The sequence below is a fragment of the Schistocerca gregaria genome, chromosome 11 (assembly GCF_023897955.1).
Source record: "Schistocerca gregaria isolate iqSchGreg1 chromosome 11, iqSchGreg1.2, whole genome shotgun sequence".
Lineage (NCBI taxonomy): Eukaryota > Metazoa > Arthropoda > Insecta > Orthoptera > Acrididae > Schistocerca > Schistocerca gregaria.
The window spans coordinates 8,841,845-8,861,444 of record NC_064930.1 but is presented as its reverse complement, the minus strand read 5'-3'; positions in this window follow the sequence as shown (position 1 = coordinate 8,861,444).

Here is a 19,600-nt window from a genome sequence, read left to right as displayed (position 1 = left end):
GAATCGGGATTGAATACAACAGCCACCATTCACACTTACCTCCATGGGAGTTATATCTCAAACAGTCCACGCTTTGATCGTTCCCAGGAAGGCCAGTAGTAGTTTCCGATGCACTACTGGAGGCAATCTGCAATATGTGGACTATCAGAGTGTTGATGAAACACAGATATTGCATCGGGATTGAATACAACAGGGACCACGCGTACATTTCTCCATGGGAGTAATGTCTCAAACAATCTACGCTTTGATCGTTCCCTGGAAGACCAGTAGTAGTTTCCGATGTTATCTGGAGGCATTCTGTAATCTGTGGACTATCAGAGTGTTGTTAAAACACAGAAATTTAATCGTGATTTAATACAACAGTCACCATCCGCACTTTCTTCCATGGGAGTAATGTCTGAAACAGTCCACGCTTTGATCGTTCCCTGGAAGACCAGTAGTAGTTTCCGATGCACTTCTGGTGGCATTCTGTAATCTGTGGACTATCAGAGTGTTGATGAAACACAAAAATTGTATGGGGATTGAATACAACAGTCACAATGCGCACTTTCCTATACGGGAGTAATGTCTCAAACAGTCTACGCTTTGATCGTTAGCTGGAAGACCAGTAGTAGTTTCCGATGCACATCTGAAGGCATTCTGTAATCTGTGGACCTTCAAAGTGTTGATGAAACTCAGAAATTGCATTGGGATTGGATACGAAATTCACCAACTGCACATTCCCCCATGGGAGTAATGTCTCAAACAGTCTACGCAATGATCGTTTCGTGGAAGACCAGTAGAAGTTTCCGTTGCACATCTAGAGGCATTCTGTAATCTGTGGACTATCAGAGTGTTGATGAAGCACAGAAATTGCTTCGGCATTGAATACAACAGTCACCATACGCACCTTCCTACATGGGAGTAATGTCTCAAACAGTCTACGCCTTGATCGTTCTTTGGAAGACCAGTAGTAGTTTCCGACGCACATCTGGAGGCATTCTGTAATCTGTGGTCTATCCGGGTGTTGATGAAACACAGAAATGGCATCGGCATTGAATACAACAGTCACCATGCGCACCTTCCTCCATGGGATTAATGTCTAAAACAGTCTACAATTTGATCGTTCCCTGGAAGACCAGTAGTAGTTTCCGATGTTACAGGAGGCATTCTGTAATCTGTGGACTTTCAGAGTGTTGTTGAAACACAGAAATAGCATCGCGATTTGATACAAGAGTCACCATCCGCAGTTTCCCCCATGGGAGTAATGTCTGAAACAGTCCACGGTTTGATCGTTCCCTGGAAGACCAGTAGTAGTTTCCGATGCACATCTGGTTGCATTCTGTAATCTGTGGACTATCAGAGTGTTGATGAAACACAGAAATTGCTTCGGCATTGAATACAACAGTCACCATGCGCACTTTCCTCCACGAGAGTAATGTCCCAAACAGTCTACGCTTTCATCGTTCCCTGGAAGACCAGTAGTAGTTTCCGATCCACATCTGAAGGCATTCTGTAATCTGTGGACATTCAAAGTGTTGATGAAACACAGAAATTGCATCGGGATTGAATACAACAGTCACCATCCGCATTTCCCTCCATGGGAGTAATGTCTCAAACCATCTACGCTTTGATCGTTCCCAGGGAGACCAATAGTGGTTTCCGATGCACATCTCGAGGCATTCTGTAATCTGTTTACTATCATAATGTTGTTGAATCACAGAAATTGCATAGGGATTGAATACAACAGTCACCATGCGGACTTTCCTCGATGGGAGTAATGTCTCAAACAGTCTACGATTTGATCGTTCCCTGGAAGACCAGTAGTAGTTTCCGATGCACATCTGGGGGCATTCTGTAATTTGTGGACCATCAGAGTGTTGTTGAAACACAGATATTGCATCGCGATTGAATATAACAGTCAGCATGTGCACTTTCCTCCATGGGAGTAATGTCTCAAACAGTCTACGCTTTGATCGTTCCCTGGAAGACCAGTAGTAGTTTCGATTCACATCTGGAGGCATTCTGTAATCAGTGGACCTTCAAAGTGTTGATGAAACACAGAAATTGCATCGGCTTTGAATACAACAGTCACCATGCGCACCTTCCTATATGGGAGTAATGTCTCGAACAATCTACGCCTTGATCGTTCCCTGGAAGACCAGTAGTAGTTTCCGATGCACATCTGGAGGCATTCTGTAATCTGTGGTCTACCCAGGTGTTGACGAAACACTGAAATGGCATCGGCATTGAATACAACAATCACCATGCGCACGCTCCTCCATAGGAGTAATGTCTCAAACAGTCTACACCTTGATCGTTCCCTGGAAGACTAGTAGTAGATTCCGATGTTATCTGGAGGCATTCTGTAATCTGTGGACAATCAGAGTGTTGTTGAAACACAGAAATTGCATCGCAATTTAATACAAGAGTCACCATGCGCACATTCCTCCATGGGAGTAATGTCTCAAACAGTCTACGCTTTGCTCGTTCCCAGGAAGACCAGTAGTAGTTTCCGATGCACATGTGGTGGCATTCTGTAATCTGTGGACTATCAGAGTGTTGATGAAACACAGAAATTGCGTCGGGATTGAATACAACAGTCACCATCCGCAGTTTCCCCCATGGGAGTAATGTCTGAAACAGTCCACACTTTGATCGTTCCCTGGAAGAACAGTAGTAGTTTCCGATGCACATCTGGTGGCACGATGTAATCTGTGACTATCAGAGTGTTGATGGAACACAGAAATTGTATGGGGATTGAATACAATAGTCACCATGCGCACTTTCCTCCACGGGATTAATGTCCCAAACAGTCTACCCTTTGATCGTTCCCTGGAAGACCAGTAGTAGTTTCCGATGCACATCTGAAGGCATTCGGTAAATTGTGGACCTTCAAAGTGTTGTTGAAACACAGAAATTGCATCGGGATTGAATACAACAGTCACAATGCGCACTTTCCTCCATGTTAGTAATGTCTCAAACAGTATACACATTGATCGTTCCCTGGAAGACCAGTAGTAGTTTCCGATGCACATCTGGAGGCATACTGTAATTTGTGGACTTTCAGAGTGTTGTTAAAACACAGAAATAGCATCGCGATTTAATACAAGAGTCACCATGATCACTTTCCTCCATGTGAGTAATGACTCAAACAGTCTACGCTTTCATCGTTCCCAGGAAGACCAGTAGTAGTTTCGGATGCACATGTGGTGTCATTCTGTAATCTCTGGACTATCAGAGTGTTGATGAAACACAGAAATTGCATCGGGATTGAATACAACAGTCACCATCCGCAGTTTCCCCCATGGGAGTAATGTCTCAAACAGTATACGCATTGATCGTTCCCTGGAAGACCAGTATTAGTTTCCGATGCACATGTGGAGGCATTCTGTAATCTGTGGACTACCAGAGTGTTGATGAAACAGAAATTGCATCGGGATTGAATACGACAGTCACAATTCGCACTTTCCTCCATGGGAGTAATGTCTGAAACAGTCTACGCTTTGATCGTTCATTGGAAGACCAGTAGTAGTTTCCGAAGCACATCTGGAGGCATTCTGTAATCTGTGGACCTTCAAAGTGTTGATGAAACACAGAAATTGCATCGGGATTGAATACAACAGTCACCATCCGCATTTCCCTCCATGGGAGTAATGTCTCAAACCGTCAACGCTTTGATCGTTCCCAGGAAGACCAATAGTGGTTTCCGATGCACATCTCGAGGCATTCTGTAATCTGTTTACTATCATAATGTTGTTGAATCACAGAAATTGCATAGGGATTGAATACAACAGTCACCATGCGGACTTTCCTCGATGGGAGTAATGTCTCAAACAGTCTACGATTTGATCGTTCCCTGGAAGACCAGTAGTAGTTTCCGATGCACATCTGGGGGCATTCTGTAATTTGTGGACCATCAGAGTGTTGTTGAAACACAGATATTGCTTCGCGATTGAATATAACAGTCAGCATGTGCACTTTCCTCCATGGGAGTAATGTCTCAAACAGTCTACGCTTTGATCGTTCCCTGGAAGACCAGTAGTAGTTTCGATTCACATCTGGAGGCATTCTGTAATCAGTGGACCTTCAAAGTGTTGATGAAACACAGAAATTGCCTCGGCATTGAATACAACAGTCACCATACGCACCTTCCTACATGGGACTAATGTCTCAAACAGTCTACGCCTTGATCGTTCCTTGGAAGACCAGTAGTAGTTTCCGATGCACATCTGGAGGCATTCTGTAATCTGTGGTCTATCCGGGTGTTGATGAAACATAGTAATTGCATCGGCATTCAATACAACAGTCACCATACGCACCTTCCTACATGGGAGTAATGTCTCAAACAGTCTACGCTTTGATCGTTCCCTGGAAGACCAGTAGTAGTTTCGATTCACATCTGGAGGCATTCTGTAATTTGTGGACCTTCAAAGTGTTGATGAAACACAGAAATTGCATCGGCTTTGAATACAACAGTCACCATGCGCACCTTCCTCCATGGGAGTAATGTCTCGAACAGTCTACGCCTTGATCGTTCCCTATAAGACCAGTAGTAGTTTCCGATGTTATCTGGAGGCATTCTGTAATCTGTGGACAATCAGAGTGTTGTTGAAACACAGAAATTGCATCGCGATTTAATACAAGAGTCACCATCCGCACTTTCCTCCATGGGAGTAATGTCTGAAACAGTCCACGCTTTGATCGTTCCCTGGAAGAACAGTAGTAGTTTCCGATGCACATCTGGTGGCATTCTGTAATCTGTGGACTATCAGAGTGTTGATGGAACACAGAAATTGTATGGGGGTTGAATACAACAGTCACCATGCGAACTTTCCTCCACGGGATTAATGTCCCAAACAGTCTACACTTTGATCGTTCCCTGGAAGACCAGTAGTAGTTTCCGATGTTATCTGGAGGCATTCTGTAATCTGTGGACAATCAGAGTGTTGTTGAAACACAGAAATTGCATCGCGATTTAATACAAGAGTCACCATCCGCACTTTCCTCCATGGGAGTAATGTCTGAAACAGTCCACGCTTTGATCGTTCCCTGGAAGAACAGTAGTAGTTTCCGATGCACAACTGGTGGCATTCTGTAATCTGTGGACTATCAGAGTGTTGATGGAACACAGAAATTGTATGGGGATTGAATACAACAGTCACCATGCGCACTTTCCTCCACGGGATTAATGTCCCAAACAGTCTACACTTTGATCGTTCCCTGGAAGACCAGTAGTAGTTTCCGATGTTATCTGGAGGCATTCTGTAATCTGTGGACTATCAGAGTGTTGATGAAACACAGAAATTGCATCGGGATTGAATACAACAGTCACCATCCGCACTTCCCTCCATGGGAGTAATGTCTGAAACAGTCCACGCTTTGATCATTCCCTGGAAGACCAGTGGTAGTTATGATGCACATCTGGTGGCATTATGTAATCTGTGGACTATCAGAGTGTTGATGAAACACAGAAATTGTATGGGGATTGAATACAACAGTCACCATGAGCACTTTCCTTCACGGGGGTAATGTCCCAAACAGTCTACGCTTTGATCGTTCCCTGGAAGAAAAGTAGTAGTTTCCGATGCACATCTGAAGGCATTCTGTAATCTGTGGACCTTCAAAGTGTTGATGAAACCCAGATATTGCATCGGGATTGAATACAACAGTCACCATGCTCACTTTCCTCCATGGGAGTAATGTCTCAAAGAGTCTACGCATTGATCGTTCCCTGGAAGAACAGTAGTAGTTTCCGATGCACATCTGGAAGCATTCTGTAATCTGTGGACTATCATAGTGTTGATGAAACACAGAAATTGCATCGGGATTGAATACAACAGTCACCATCCGCACTTTCCTCCATGGGAGTAATGTCTGAAACAGTCTACGCTTTGATCGTTCCCTGGAAGACCAGTAGTAGTTTCCGATGCACATCTGGTTGCATTCTGTAATCTGTGGACTATCAGAGTGTTGATGAAACACAGAAATTGCTTCGGCATTGAATACAACAGTCACCATGCGCACTTTCCTCCACGAGAGTAATGTCCCAAACAGTCTACGCTTTCATCGTTCCCTGGAAGACCAGTAGTAGTTTCCGATCCACATCTGAAGGCATTCTGTAATCTGTGGACATTCAAAGTGTTGATGAAACACAGAAATTGCATAGGGATTGAATACAACAGTCACCATGCGCACTTTCCTCCATGGGAGTAATGTCTCTAAGATTCTACGCATTGATCGTTCCCTAGAAGACCAGTAGTAGTTTCCGATGCACATCTGGAGGCATTCTGTAATCTGTGGACTATCATAGTGTTGATGAAACACAGAAATTGCATTGGGATTGGATACAAAAGTCACCAACTGCACATTCCCCCATGGGAGTAATGTCTCAAACAGTCTACGCAATGATCGTTCCCTGGAAGACCAGTAGAAGTTTCCGTTGCACATCTGGAGGCATTCTGTAAACTGTGGACTATCATAGTATTGAAGAAACACAGAAATTGCATCGGGATTGAATACAACAGTCACCTTGCGCTCTTTCCTCCATAGGAGTAATGTCTCAACAGTCTACGCTTCGATCCTTCCCTGGAAGACCAGTAGTAGTTTCCGATGCACATCTGGAGGCATTCTTTAATCTGTGGACTATCAGAGTGTTGATGATACACAGAAATTCCATCCAGATTGAATACAACAGTCACCATGCGCACTTTCCTCCATGGGAGTAATGTCTGAAGTAGTCTACGCTTTGATCGTTCCCTGGAAGACCAGTAGTAGTTTCCGATGCACATCTGGAGGCATTATGTAATCTGTGGTCTATCAGTGTGTTGATGAAAGACAGAAATTGCATCGGGATTTAATACAACAGTCACCATGCGCACTTTCCTTCATGGGAGTAATGTCTCAAACAGTCTACGCTTTGATCGTTTCCTGGAAGACCAGTAGTAGTTTCCGATGCACATCTGGAGGCATTCTGTATTCTGTGGACCTTCAAAGTGCTGATGAAACACAGAAATTGCATCGGGATTGGATACAAGAGTCACCAACCGCAATTTCCCCCATGGGAGTAATGTCTCAAACAGTGTACGCATTGATCGTTCCCTGGAGGACCAGTAGTAGTTTCCGATGCACATCTGGTGGCATTCTGTAGTCTGTGGCCTATCAGAGTGTTGATGAAACACAGAAAATGCATCGCGATTGAATACAACAGTCACCATGCGCACTTTCCTCCATGGGAGTAATGTCTGAAACAGTGTATGCTTTGTTCGTTCCCAGGAAGACCAGTAGTAGTTTCCGATGCACATCTGGAGACAATCTGTAATCTGTAGACTATCAGAGTGTTTATGAAACACAGAAATTGCATCGGGAATGAATACAACAGTCACCATGCGCACTTTCCTAAATGGGAGTTATGTCTGAAACAGTCTAAGCTTTGATCGTTCCCTGGAAGACCAGTAGTAGTTTCAGATTCACATCTGGAGGCATTCTGTAATCTGTGGTCTATCCGGGTGTTGATGAAAAACAGAAATGGCATCGGCATTGAATACAACAGTCACCATGCGCACTTTCCTCCATGGGAGTAATGTCTCAAACAGACTACGCTTTGATCGTTCCCTGGAAGATAAGTAGTAGTTTCCGATGCACATCTGGAGGCATTCTATAATCTGTGGACCTTCAAAGTGTTGATGAAACACAGAAATTGCATCGGGATTGAATACAACAGTCACCATGCGCATTTTCCTCCATGGGAGTAATGTCTCAAACAGTCAATTCTTTGATCGTTCCCAGGAAGACCAGTAGTAGTTTCCGATGTTATCTGGAGGCATTCTGTAATCTGTGACTATCAGAGTGTTGTTGAAACACAGAAATTGCATCGCGTTTAATACAAGAGTCATCTTGCGCACGTTCCTCAATGGAAGTAATGACTCAAACAGTGTACGCTTTCATCGTTCCCAGGAAGACCAGTAGTAGTTTCCGATGCACATCTGGTGGCATTCTGTAATCTGTGAACTATAAGAGTGTTGATGAAACACAGAAATTGCATCGGGATTGAATTCAACAGTCACCATCCGCACTTCCCTCCATGGGAGTAATGTCTGAAACAGTCCATGCTTTGATCGTTCCCTGGAAGACCAGTAGTAGTTTCCGATCCACATCTGGTGGCATTCTGTAATCTGTGGACTATCAGAGTCTTGATGCAACACAGAAATTGTATAGGGATTGAATACAACAGTCACCATGCGCACTTTCCTCCGTGGGATTAATGTCTCAAACACTCTAAGCTTTGATCGTTCCCTGGAAGATTAGTAATAGTTCCCGATGCACATCTGGAGGCATTCTGTAATCTGTGGACTATCAGAGTATTGATGAAACTCAGAAAATCCATCGAGATTGAGTACAACAGTCACCATGCGCACTTTCCTCCATGGGAGTAATTCTCAAACAGTATACGCTTTGATCGTTCCCTGGATGACCAGGAGTAGTTTCCGATGCACAACTGGAGGCATTCTGTAATCTGTGGACCTTCAAAGTGTTGATGAAACACAGAAATGGCATCGGGATTGAATACAACAGTCACCATGCGCACTTTCCTCCATGGGAGTAATGTCTCAAACAGTCAATTCTTTGATCGTACCCAGGGAGGCCAGTGGTAGTTTCCGATGCACATCTGGAGACAATCTGTAGTCTGTGGACTATCAGAGTGTTGATGAAACACAGAAATTGCATCGGAATCGAATACAACAGTAACTATGCGCACCTTACTCCATGGGAGTAATGACTCAAACAGTCTACGCTTTTATCGTTCCCAGGAAGACCAGTAGTAGTTTCCGATGCACATGTGGTGGCATTCTGTAATCTGTGGACTATCAGAGTGTTGATGAATCAGAAAATGGCGTCGGGATTGAATACAACAGTCACCATGCGCACTTTCCTCCATGGGAGTAATGTCTCAAACAGTCTACGCTTTGATCGTTCCCTGGAAGACCAGTAGTAGATTCCGATGTGCATATGGAGGCATCCTGTAATCTGTGGACCTTCAAAGTGTTGATGAAACACAGCAATTGCATCGGGATTGAATATACAACTGTAACCATGAACACTCTCCTCCATGGGAGTAATGTCTCAAACAGTCTACGCTTTGTTCGCTCTCTTTAAGACCAGTAGTAGTTTCCGATGCACTTCTTGAGGCATTCTGTAATCTGTGGAACTTCAAAGTGTTGATGAAATACAGAAATTGCCTCGGGATTGAATACAATAGTCACCATGCGCACTTTCCTCCGTGGGATTAATGTCTCAAACACTCTAAGCTTTGATCGTTCCCTGGAAGATTAGTAATAGTTTCCGATGCACATCTGGAGGCAATCTGTAATCTGTGGACTATCGGAGTGTTGATGAAACACAGAAATTGCATCGGGATTGAGTACAACAGTCACCATATTCACTTTCCTCCATGGGAGTAATGTCTCAAACAGTGTACGCTTCGATCGTTCCCTGGAAGACCAGTTGTAGTTTCCAATGCACATCTGGAGGCAATCTGTAATATATGGACTATCTGACTGTTGATGAAACACAGAAATTGCATCGGGATTGAATTCAACAGTCAATATCCGCACTTTCCTCCTTGGGAGTAATGTCTCAAACAGTATACGCTTTGATCGATCCCTGGAAGAACAGTAGTAGTTTCCGAAGCACATCTGGATGCATTATGTAATCTGTGGAATGTCAGAGTGTCGATGAAACACATAATTGCGTCGGGATTGAATACAACAGTCACCATGCGGACTTTCCTCCATAGGAGTAATGTCTGAAACAGTCTACGCTTTGATCGTTCCCTGGAAGACCAGTAGTAGTTTCCGATGCACATCTGGAGGCATTCTGTAATCTGTGGACTATCAGAGTGTTTATGAAACACAGAAATTGCATCGGGTTTGAATACAACAGTCACCATGCGCATTTTCCTCCATGTGAGTAATGTCTCCAACAGTCTACGCTTTGATCGTTCCCTGGAAAATTAGTAGTAGTTTCCGATGCACATCTGGAGGCAATCTGTAATCTGTGGACTATCAGAGTGTTGATGAAACACAGAATTTGCATCTGGATTGTATACAACAGACAACATCCGCACTTTCCTCCATGGGAGTAAAGTCTGAAACAGTCTACACTTTGATCGTTCCCTGGAAGACCAGTAGTAGTTTCCGATGCACATTTGGAGGAAATCTGTAATCTGTGGACTTTCAAAGTGTTGATGAAACATAGAAATTACATCAGGAGTGAATAGAACAGTCAATATCCGCACTTTCCGCCATGGGAGTAATGTCTGAAACAGTCTACGGTTTGATCGTTCGAAGGAAGACCAGTAGTAGTTTCCGATGCACAATTGGAGACAATCTGTAATCTGTGGACTATCAGAGTGTTGATGAAACACAGAAATTGCATCGGGATTGAATACAACAGTCACCAACCGTACTTTCCTCATTGGGAGTAACGTCTGAGACAGTCTACGCTTTAATCGTTCCCTGGAAGACCAGTAGTAGTTTCCGATGCACATCTGGAGGCATTCTGTAATCTGTGGACTATCTGAATGTTGATGAAACACAGAAATTGCATCGGGTTTGAATATAACAGTCCCCATGCACAGTTTCCTCCATGGGAGTAATGTCTAAAACAGTCTACGTTTTGATCGGTCCCAGGAAGACCAGTAGTAGTTTCTGATGCACATCTGGAGGCAATCTGTAATCTGTGGACTACCAGAGAGTTGATGAAACACAGAAATTGCATCGGGATTAAATACAACAGTCACCATGCGCAATTTCCTCCATTGGAGTAATGTCTCAAACAGTCTATGCTTTGATCGTTCACTGGAAGACCAGTGGTAGTTTCCGATGCACATCTGGAGGCATTCTGTAATCTGTGGACTATCAGAGTGTTGATGAAACACAGAAATTGCATCGGGATTGAATACAAAAGACACCATGCGCACTTTCCTCCATGGGAGTAATGTCTGAAACAGTCTACACTTTGATCGTTCCCTGGAACACCAGTAGTAGTTTCCGATGCACATCTGGAGGCATTCTGATATTTGTGGACTATCGGAGTGTTAATGAAACACAGAAATTGCTCCGGGATTGAATACAACAGACACCATGACCACTTTCCTCCATGGGAGTAATGTCTCAAACAGTCTACGCTTTGATCGTTCCCTGGAAGACCAGTAGTAGCTTCCAATTCACATCTGGAGGCAATCTGTTATCTGTGGACCTTCAAAGTGTTGATGAAACTCAGAAATTGCATCAGGAGTGAATACAACAGTCACCATCAGCACTTTCCTCCACGGGAGTAATGTCTGAAACAGTCTACGATTTCATCGTTCACAGGAAGACCAGTAGTAGTTTCCGATGCACATCTGGAGGCAATCTGTAATCTGTGGACCACCTGAGAGTTGACGAAAAACAGAAATAGCATCGGGATTGAATACAACAGTCACCATGCGCAATTTACTCCATGGGAGTAATGTCTGAAACAGTATACGGTTTGATCGTTCGCAGGAAGACCAGTAGTAGTTTCTGATGTACATCTGGAGACAATCTGTAATCTGTGGAATATCAGAGTGTTGATGAAACACAGAAATTGCATAGGGATAAAATACAACAGTCACCAACAGAACTTTCCTCATTGGGAGTATCGTCTGAAACAGTCTACGCTTTGATCGTTCCCTGGAAGACCAGTAGTAGTTTCCGATGCACATCTGGAGGCAATCTGTAAAATGTGGACTTTCAAAGTGTTGATGAAACACAGAAATTGCATCGGGGTTGAATACAACAGTCGCCATGCACACTTTCCTTCATGGGAGTAATGTCTCAAACAGTCTACGATTTGATCGTTCCCAGGAAGACCAGTAGTAGTTTCCGATGCACATCTGGAGGCAATCTGTAATCTGTGAACTACCAGAGAGTTGATGAAAAACAGAAATTGCATCGGGATTCAATACAACAATCACCATGCGCAATTTACTTTATGGGAGTAATGTCTCAAACAGTCTACGCTTTGATCGTTCCCTGGAAGACCAGTGGTAGTTTCTGATGCACATGTGGATGCATTCTGCAATCTGTGGACTATTAGAGTGTTGATGAAATAAAGAAATTGCATCGGGATTGAATACAACAGTCACCATGCGCACTTTCCTCCATGAGAGTAATGTCTCAAACAATCTACACTTTGATCGTTCCCTGGAAGACCAATGTTAGTTTCAGATGCACATCTGGAGGCATCCTGTAATCTGTGGACTATCAGACTGTTGATAAAACACAGAAATTGCATCGGGATTGAATACAACAGTCAATATTCGCACTTTCCTCCATGGGTGTAATGTCTCATACAGTATACGCTTTGATCGTTCCCTGGAAGAATAGTAGTAGTTTCCGATGCACATCTGGAGATATTCTGTATTCTGTGGACTATCGGAGTGTTGATGAAACAAAGAAATTGCATCGGGATTGAATACAACAGTCACCATGACCACTTTCCTCCAGTCTACGCTTTTATCGGTCCTTGGAAGACCAGTAGTAGTTTCCAATTCACATCTGGAGGCAATCTGTAATCTGTGGACCTTCAAAGAGTTGATGAAACACAGAAATTGCATCAGGAGTGAATACAACAGTCACCATCCGCACTTTCCTCCATGGGAGTAATGTCTGAAACAGTATACGGTTTGATCGTTCGCATTAAGACCAGTAGTAGTTTCTGATGTACATCTGGAGACAATCTGTAATCTGTGGAATATCAGAGTGTTGATGAAACACAGAAATTGCATCGGGATTGAATACAACAGTCACCAACAGCACTTTCCTCATTGGGAGTAACGTCTGAAACAGTCTACGCTTTGATCGTTCCCTGGAAGACCAGTAGTAGTTTCCGATGCACATCTGGAGGCATTCTGTAATCTGTGGACCTTCAAAGTGTTGATGAAACACAGAAATTGCATCGGGGTTGAATACAACAGTCACCATGCACACTTTCCTTCATGGGAGTAATGTCTCAAACAGTCTACGATTTCATCGTTCACAGGAAGACCAGTAGTAGTTTCCGATGCACATCTGGAGTCAATCTGTAATCTGTGGACCACCTGAGAGTTGACGAAAAACAGAAATAGCATCGGGATTGAATACAACAGTCACCATGCGCAATTTACTCCATGGGAGTAATGTCTGAAACAGTATACGGTTTGATCGTTCGCATTAGGACCAGTAGTAGTCTCCGATGCACATCTGGAGGCATTCTGTAATCTGTGGACTATCAGACTGTTGATAAAACACAGATATTGCATCGGGATTGAATACAACAGTCACCATGCGCACTTTCCTCCATTGGAGTAATGTCTCAAAGAGTGTACGCTTTGATCATTCGCTGGAAGACCAGTGGTAGTTCCCGATGCACATGTGGAGGCATTCTGTAATCTGTGGACTATCAGAGTGTTGTTGAAACACAGAAATTGCATCGGGATTGAATACAACAGTCACCATGCGCACTTTCCTCCATGGGAGTAATGTCTCAAACAGTCTACGCTTTGATCGTTCCCTGGAAGAGGAGTAGTAGTTTCCGGTGCACATCTGGAGGCATTCAGTAATCTGTGGACTATCAGAGTGTTGATGAAACACAGGAATTGCATCGGGATTCAGTACAACAGTAACAATGCGCACTTTCCTCAATGGGAGTAATGTCTCAAACAGTGTACGCTTTGATCGTTCCCTGGATCACCAGTAGTAGTTTCCGATGCACATCTGGGCGCATTCTGTAATCTGTGGACTATCAGGGTGTTGAAGAAACACAGAAATTTCATCGGGATTCAATACAACAGTCACCATGCGCACTTTCCTCCATGGGAGTAATGTCTCAAACAGTCTACGCTTTGATCGTTCCCTGGAAGACCAGTTGTAGTTTCCAATGCACATCTGGAAGCATTCTGTAATATGTGGACTATCAGACTGTTGATGAACCACAGAAATTGCATCGGGATTGAATACAACAGTCAATATTCGCACTTTCCTCCATGGGAGTAATGTCTCAAACAGTATACGCTTTGATCGTTCCCTGGAAGAACAGTAGTAGTTTCCGATGCACATCTGGAGGCATTCTGTAATCTGTGGACTATCAGAGTGTTGATGAAACACAGAAATTGCATCGGGTTTGAATACAACAGTCACCATGCGCACTTTCCTCCATGGGAGTAATGTCTCCAACAGTCTACGCTTTGATCGTTCCCTGGAAGATTAGTAGTAGTTTCCGATGCACATGTGGAGGCAATCTGTAATCTGTGGACTATCAGAGTGTTGATGAAACACAGAATTTGCATCAGGAGTGAATAGAACAGTCAATATCCGCACTTTCATCCATAGGAGTAAAGTCTGAAACAGTCTACGGTTTGATCGTTCGAAGGAAGACCAATAGTAGTTTCCGATTTACATCTTTAGACAATCTGTAATCTGTGGACTATCAGAGTGTTGATGAAACACAGAAATTGCATCGGGATTAAATACAACAGTCACCATGCGCAATTTCCTCCATGGGAGTAATGTCTCAAACAGTCTATGCTTTGATCGTTCACTGGAAGATCAGTGGTAGTTTCCGATGCACATCTGGAGGCATTCTGTAATCTGTTTACTATCAGAGTGTTGATGAAACACAGAACTTGCATCGCGATTGAATGCAACAGTCACCATGCGCACTTTCCTCCATGTTAGTAATGTCTCAAACAGTCAATTCTTTGATCGTTCCCAGGGAGGCCAGTGGTAGTTTCCGATGCACATCTGGAGGCAATCTGTAATCTGTGGACTATCAGAGTGTTGATGAAACACAGAAATTGCATCGGGATCGAATACAACAGTCACAATGCGCACTTCCCTCCATGGGAGTAATGTCTGAAACAGTCTACGCTTTCATCGTTCCCTGGAGGACAGTAGTAGTTTCGATTCACATCTGGAGGCATTCTGTAATCTGTAGACCTTCAAAGTGTTGAAGAAAGACAGAAATTGCATCGGCATTGAATATAACAGTCACCATGCGCACCTTCCTCCATGGGAGTAATGTCGCAAACAGTCTACGCCTTGAACGTTCCCTGGAAGACCAGTAGTAGATTCCGATGCGCATATGGAGGCATCCTGTAATCTGTGGACCTTCAAAGTGTTGATGAAACTCAGCAATTGCTTCGGGATTGAATATACAACTGTAACCTTGCGCCCTCTCCTCCATGGGAGTAATGTCTCAAACAGTCTACGCTTTGTTCGCTCCCTGGAAGACCAGTAGAAGTTTCCGATGCACTTCTTGAGGCATTCTGTAATCTGTGGACCTTCAAAGTGTTGATGAAATACAGAAATTGCCTCGGGATTGAATACAACAGTCACCATGCGCACTTTCCTCCGTGGGATTAATGTCTCAAACACTCTAAGCTTTGATCGTTCCCTGGAAGATTAGTAATAGTTTCCGATGCACATCTGGAGGCAATCTGTAATCTGTGGACTATCGGAGTGTTGATGTAACACAGAAATTGCATCGGGATTGAATACAACAGTCAATATTCGCACTTTCCTCCATGGGAGTAATGTCTCAAACAGTATACGCTTTGATCGTTCCCTGGAAGAACAGTAGAAGTTTCCGATGCACATCTGGAGGCATTATGTAATCTGTAGAATATCAGAGTGTTGATGAAACACAGAAATTGCCTTGGGATTGAATACAACAGTCACCATGCGCACTTTTCCTCCACGGGAGTAATGTCTCAAACAGACTACGCTTTGATCGTTCCCTGGAGGACCAGTAGTAGTTTCCGATGAACATGTGGTGGCATTCTGCAATCTGTGGACCTTCAAAGTGTTGATGAAACACAGAAATTCCATCGGGATTGAATACAACAGTCCCCATGCGCACTTTCCTCCAAGGGGTTTAATGTCTCAAACAGTCTACGCTTTGATCGTTCCCTGGAAGTCCAGTAGTAGTTTCCGATGCATTCTGGAGGCATTCTGTAATCTGTGTACTAACTAAGTGTTGATGAAACACAGAAATTGCATCGGGAATCAATACAACAGTCACCATTCGCACTTTCCTCCATGGGAGTAATGTCTCAAACAGTCTATGCTTTGATCGTTCCCTGGGAGACCAGTGGTAGTTTCCGATGCACATCTGGAGGCATTCTGCAATCTGCGGACTATCAGAGTGTTGATGAAACACAGATATTGCATCGCGATTGAATACAACATTCACCAAGGGCACTTTCCTCCATGGGAGTAATGTCGGAAACAGTCTAAGATTTGAGCGTTCCCTGGAAGACTAGTAGTAGTTTCCGATGCACATCTGGAGGCATTCTGTAATCTGCGGACTATCAGAGTGTTGATGAAACACAGAAATTGCATCGGGGTGAATACAACAGTCACCATGCGCACCTTCCTCCACGGGAGTAATGTCTCAATCTGTCATCGATTTGATCGTACCCTAAAGGCCATTAGTAGTCTCCGATGCACATCTGGAGGCATTCTGTAATGTGTGGTCTATCCGGGTGTTGATGAAACACAGCAATTGCATCGGCATTCAATACAACAGACACTATGTGCACTTTTCTCCATGGGAGTAATTCTCAAACAGTCTACGCTTTGATCGTTCCCTGGGAGACCAGTAGTAGTTTCCGATGCACATTTTGAGGCATTCTGTAAAATGTGGACTATCAGACTGTTGATGAAACACAGAAATTGCATCGGGATTGAATACAACAGTCAATATTCGCACTTTCCTCCATGGGAGTAATGTCTCAAACAGTATACGCTTTGATCGTTCCCTGGAAGAACAGTAGTAGTTTCCGATGCACATCTGGAGGCATTATGTAATCTGTGGAATATCAGAATGTTGATGAAACACAGAAATTTCCTTGGGATTGAATACAACAGTCACCATGCGCACTTTTCCTCCACGGGAGTAATGTCTCAAACAGTCTACGCTTTGATCGTTCCCTGGAACACCAGTAGCAGATTCCGATGCACATCTGGACGCATTATGTAATCTGTGGACTATCAGGGTGTTGAAGAAACTCAGAAATTTCATCGGGATTCAATACAACAGTCACCATGCGCACTTTCCTCCATGGGAGTAATATCTCAAACAGTCTACGCTTTGATCGTTAACTGGAAGACCAGTTGTAGTTTCCAATGCACATCTGGAGGCATTCTGTAATATGTGTACCATCAGACTGTTGATGAAACACAGAAATTGCATCGGGATTGAATACAACAGTCAATATTCGCACTTTCCTCCTTGGGAGTAATGTCTCAAACAGTATACGCTTTGATCGTTCCCTGGAAGAACAATAGTAGTTTCCGATGCACATCTGGAGGCATTATGTAATCTGTGGAATATCAGAGTGTTGATGAAACACAGAAATTGCATCGGGTTTGAATACAACAGTCACCATGCGCACTTTCCTCCATGTGAGTAATGTCTCCAACAGTCTACGCTTTGATCGTTCCCTGGATGATTAGCAGTAGTTTCCGATGCACATCTGGAGGCAATCTGTAATCTGTGGACTATCAGAGTGTTGATGAAACACAGAAGTTGCATCTGGATTGTATACAACAGACAACATCCACACTTTCCTCCATGGGAGTAATGTCCGAAACAGTCTACGCTTTGATCGTTCCCTGGAAGACCAGTAGTAATTTCCGATGCACATCTGGAGGCAATCTGTAATCTGTGGACTTTCAAAGTGTTGATGAAACATAGAAATTACATCAGGAGTGAATAGAACAGTCAATATCCGCACTTTCCGCCATGGGAGTAATGTCTGAAACAGTCTACGGTTTGATCGTTCGAAGGAAGACCAGTAGTAGTTTCCGATGCACATCTTGAGACAATCTGTAATCTGTGGACTATCAGAGTGTTGATGAAACACAGAAATTGCATCGGGATTGAATACAACAGTCACCAACCGTACTTTCCTCATTGGGAGTAACGTCTGAGACAGTCTACGCTTTAATCGTTCCCTGGAAGACCAGTAGTAGTTTCCGATGCACATCTGGAGGCATTCTGTAATCTGTGGACAATCATAGTGTTGATGAAACAGAAATTGCATCGGGATTGAATACAACAGTCACCATGCGCACTTTCCTCCATGGGAGTAATGTCTGAAACAGTCTACGCTTTAATCGTTCCCTGGAAGACCAGTAGCACTTTCCGATGCACATCTGGAGGCATTCTGTTATCTGTGGACCTTCAAAGTGTTGATGAAACACAGAAACTGCATCGGGATTGAATACAACAGTCACAGTTCGCACTTTCCTCCATGGGAGTAATGTCTCAAACAGTCTACGCTTTCATCGTTCACAGGAAGACCAGTAGTAGTTTCCGATGCACATCTGGAGGCATTCTGTAATCTGTGGACTATCAGAGTATTGAAGAAACACAGAAATTGCATCGGGATTGAATACAACAGTCACCATGCGCACTTTCCTCCATGGGAGTAATGTCACAAACAGTCTACGCTTTGATGGTTCCCTGGAAGACCAGTAGTAGTTTCGATTCACATCTGGATGCATTCTGTAATCAGTGGCCCTTCAAAGTGTTGATGAACCACAGAATTTGCATCGGCATTGAATACAACAGTCACCATGTGCAACTCCCTCCATGGGAGTAATGTCTCGAACAGTCTACGCCTTGATCGTTCCCTGGAAGACCAGTAGTAGTTTCCGCTGCACATCTGGAGGCAATCTGTAATCTGTGGACTACCAGAGAGTTGATGAAAAACAGAAATTGCATCGTGATTGAATACAACAATCACCATGCGCAATTTACTCCATGGGAGTAATGTCTCAAACAGTCTACGCTTTGATCGTTCCCTGGAAGACCAGTGGTAGTTTCCGATGCACATGTGGATCCATTCTGCAATCTGTGGACTATTAGAGTGTTGATGAAACAAAGAAATTGCATCGGGATTGAATACAACAGTCACCATGCGCACTTTCCTCCATGAGAGTAATGTCTCAAACTTTCTACACTTTGATCGTTCCCTGGAAGACCAATGTTAGTTTCCGATGCACATCTGGAGGCATTCTGTAATCTGTGGACTATCAGACTGTTGATAAAACACAGAAATTGCATCGGGATTGAATACAACAGTCAATATTCGCACTTTCCTCCATGGGTGTAATGTCTCATACAGTATACGCTTTGATCGTTCCCTGGAAGAATAGTAGTAGTTTCCGATGCACATCTGGGGCATTCTGTATTCTGTGGACTATCGGAGTGTTGATGAAACACAGAAATTGCATCGGGATTGAATACAACAGTCACCATGCGCACTTTCCTCCATAGGAGTAATGTCTGAAACAGTCTACGCTTTGATCGTTCCCTGGAAGACCAGTAGTAGTCGCCGATGCACATCTGGAGGCATTCTGCAATTTGTTTACTATCCGAGTGTTAATGAAACACTGAAATTTCACCGGGATTGAATACAACAGTCACCATGACCACTTTCCTCCATGGGAGTAATGTCTCAAACAGTGTACGCTTTGATCGTTCCCTGGAAGACCAGTAGTAGTTTCCAATTCACATCTGGAGGCAATCTGTAATCTGTGGACCTTCAAAG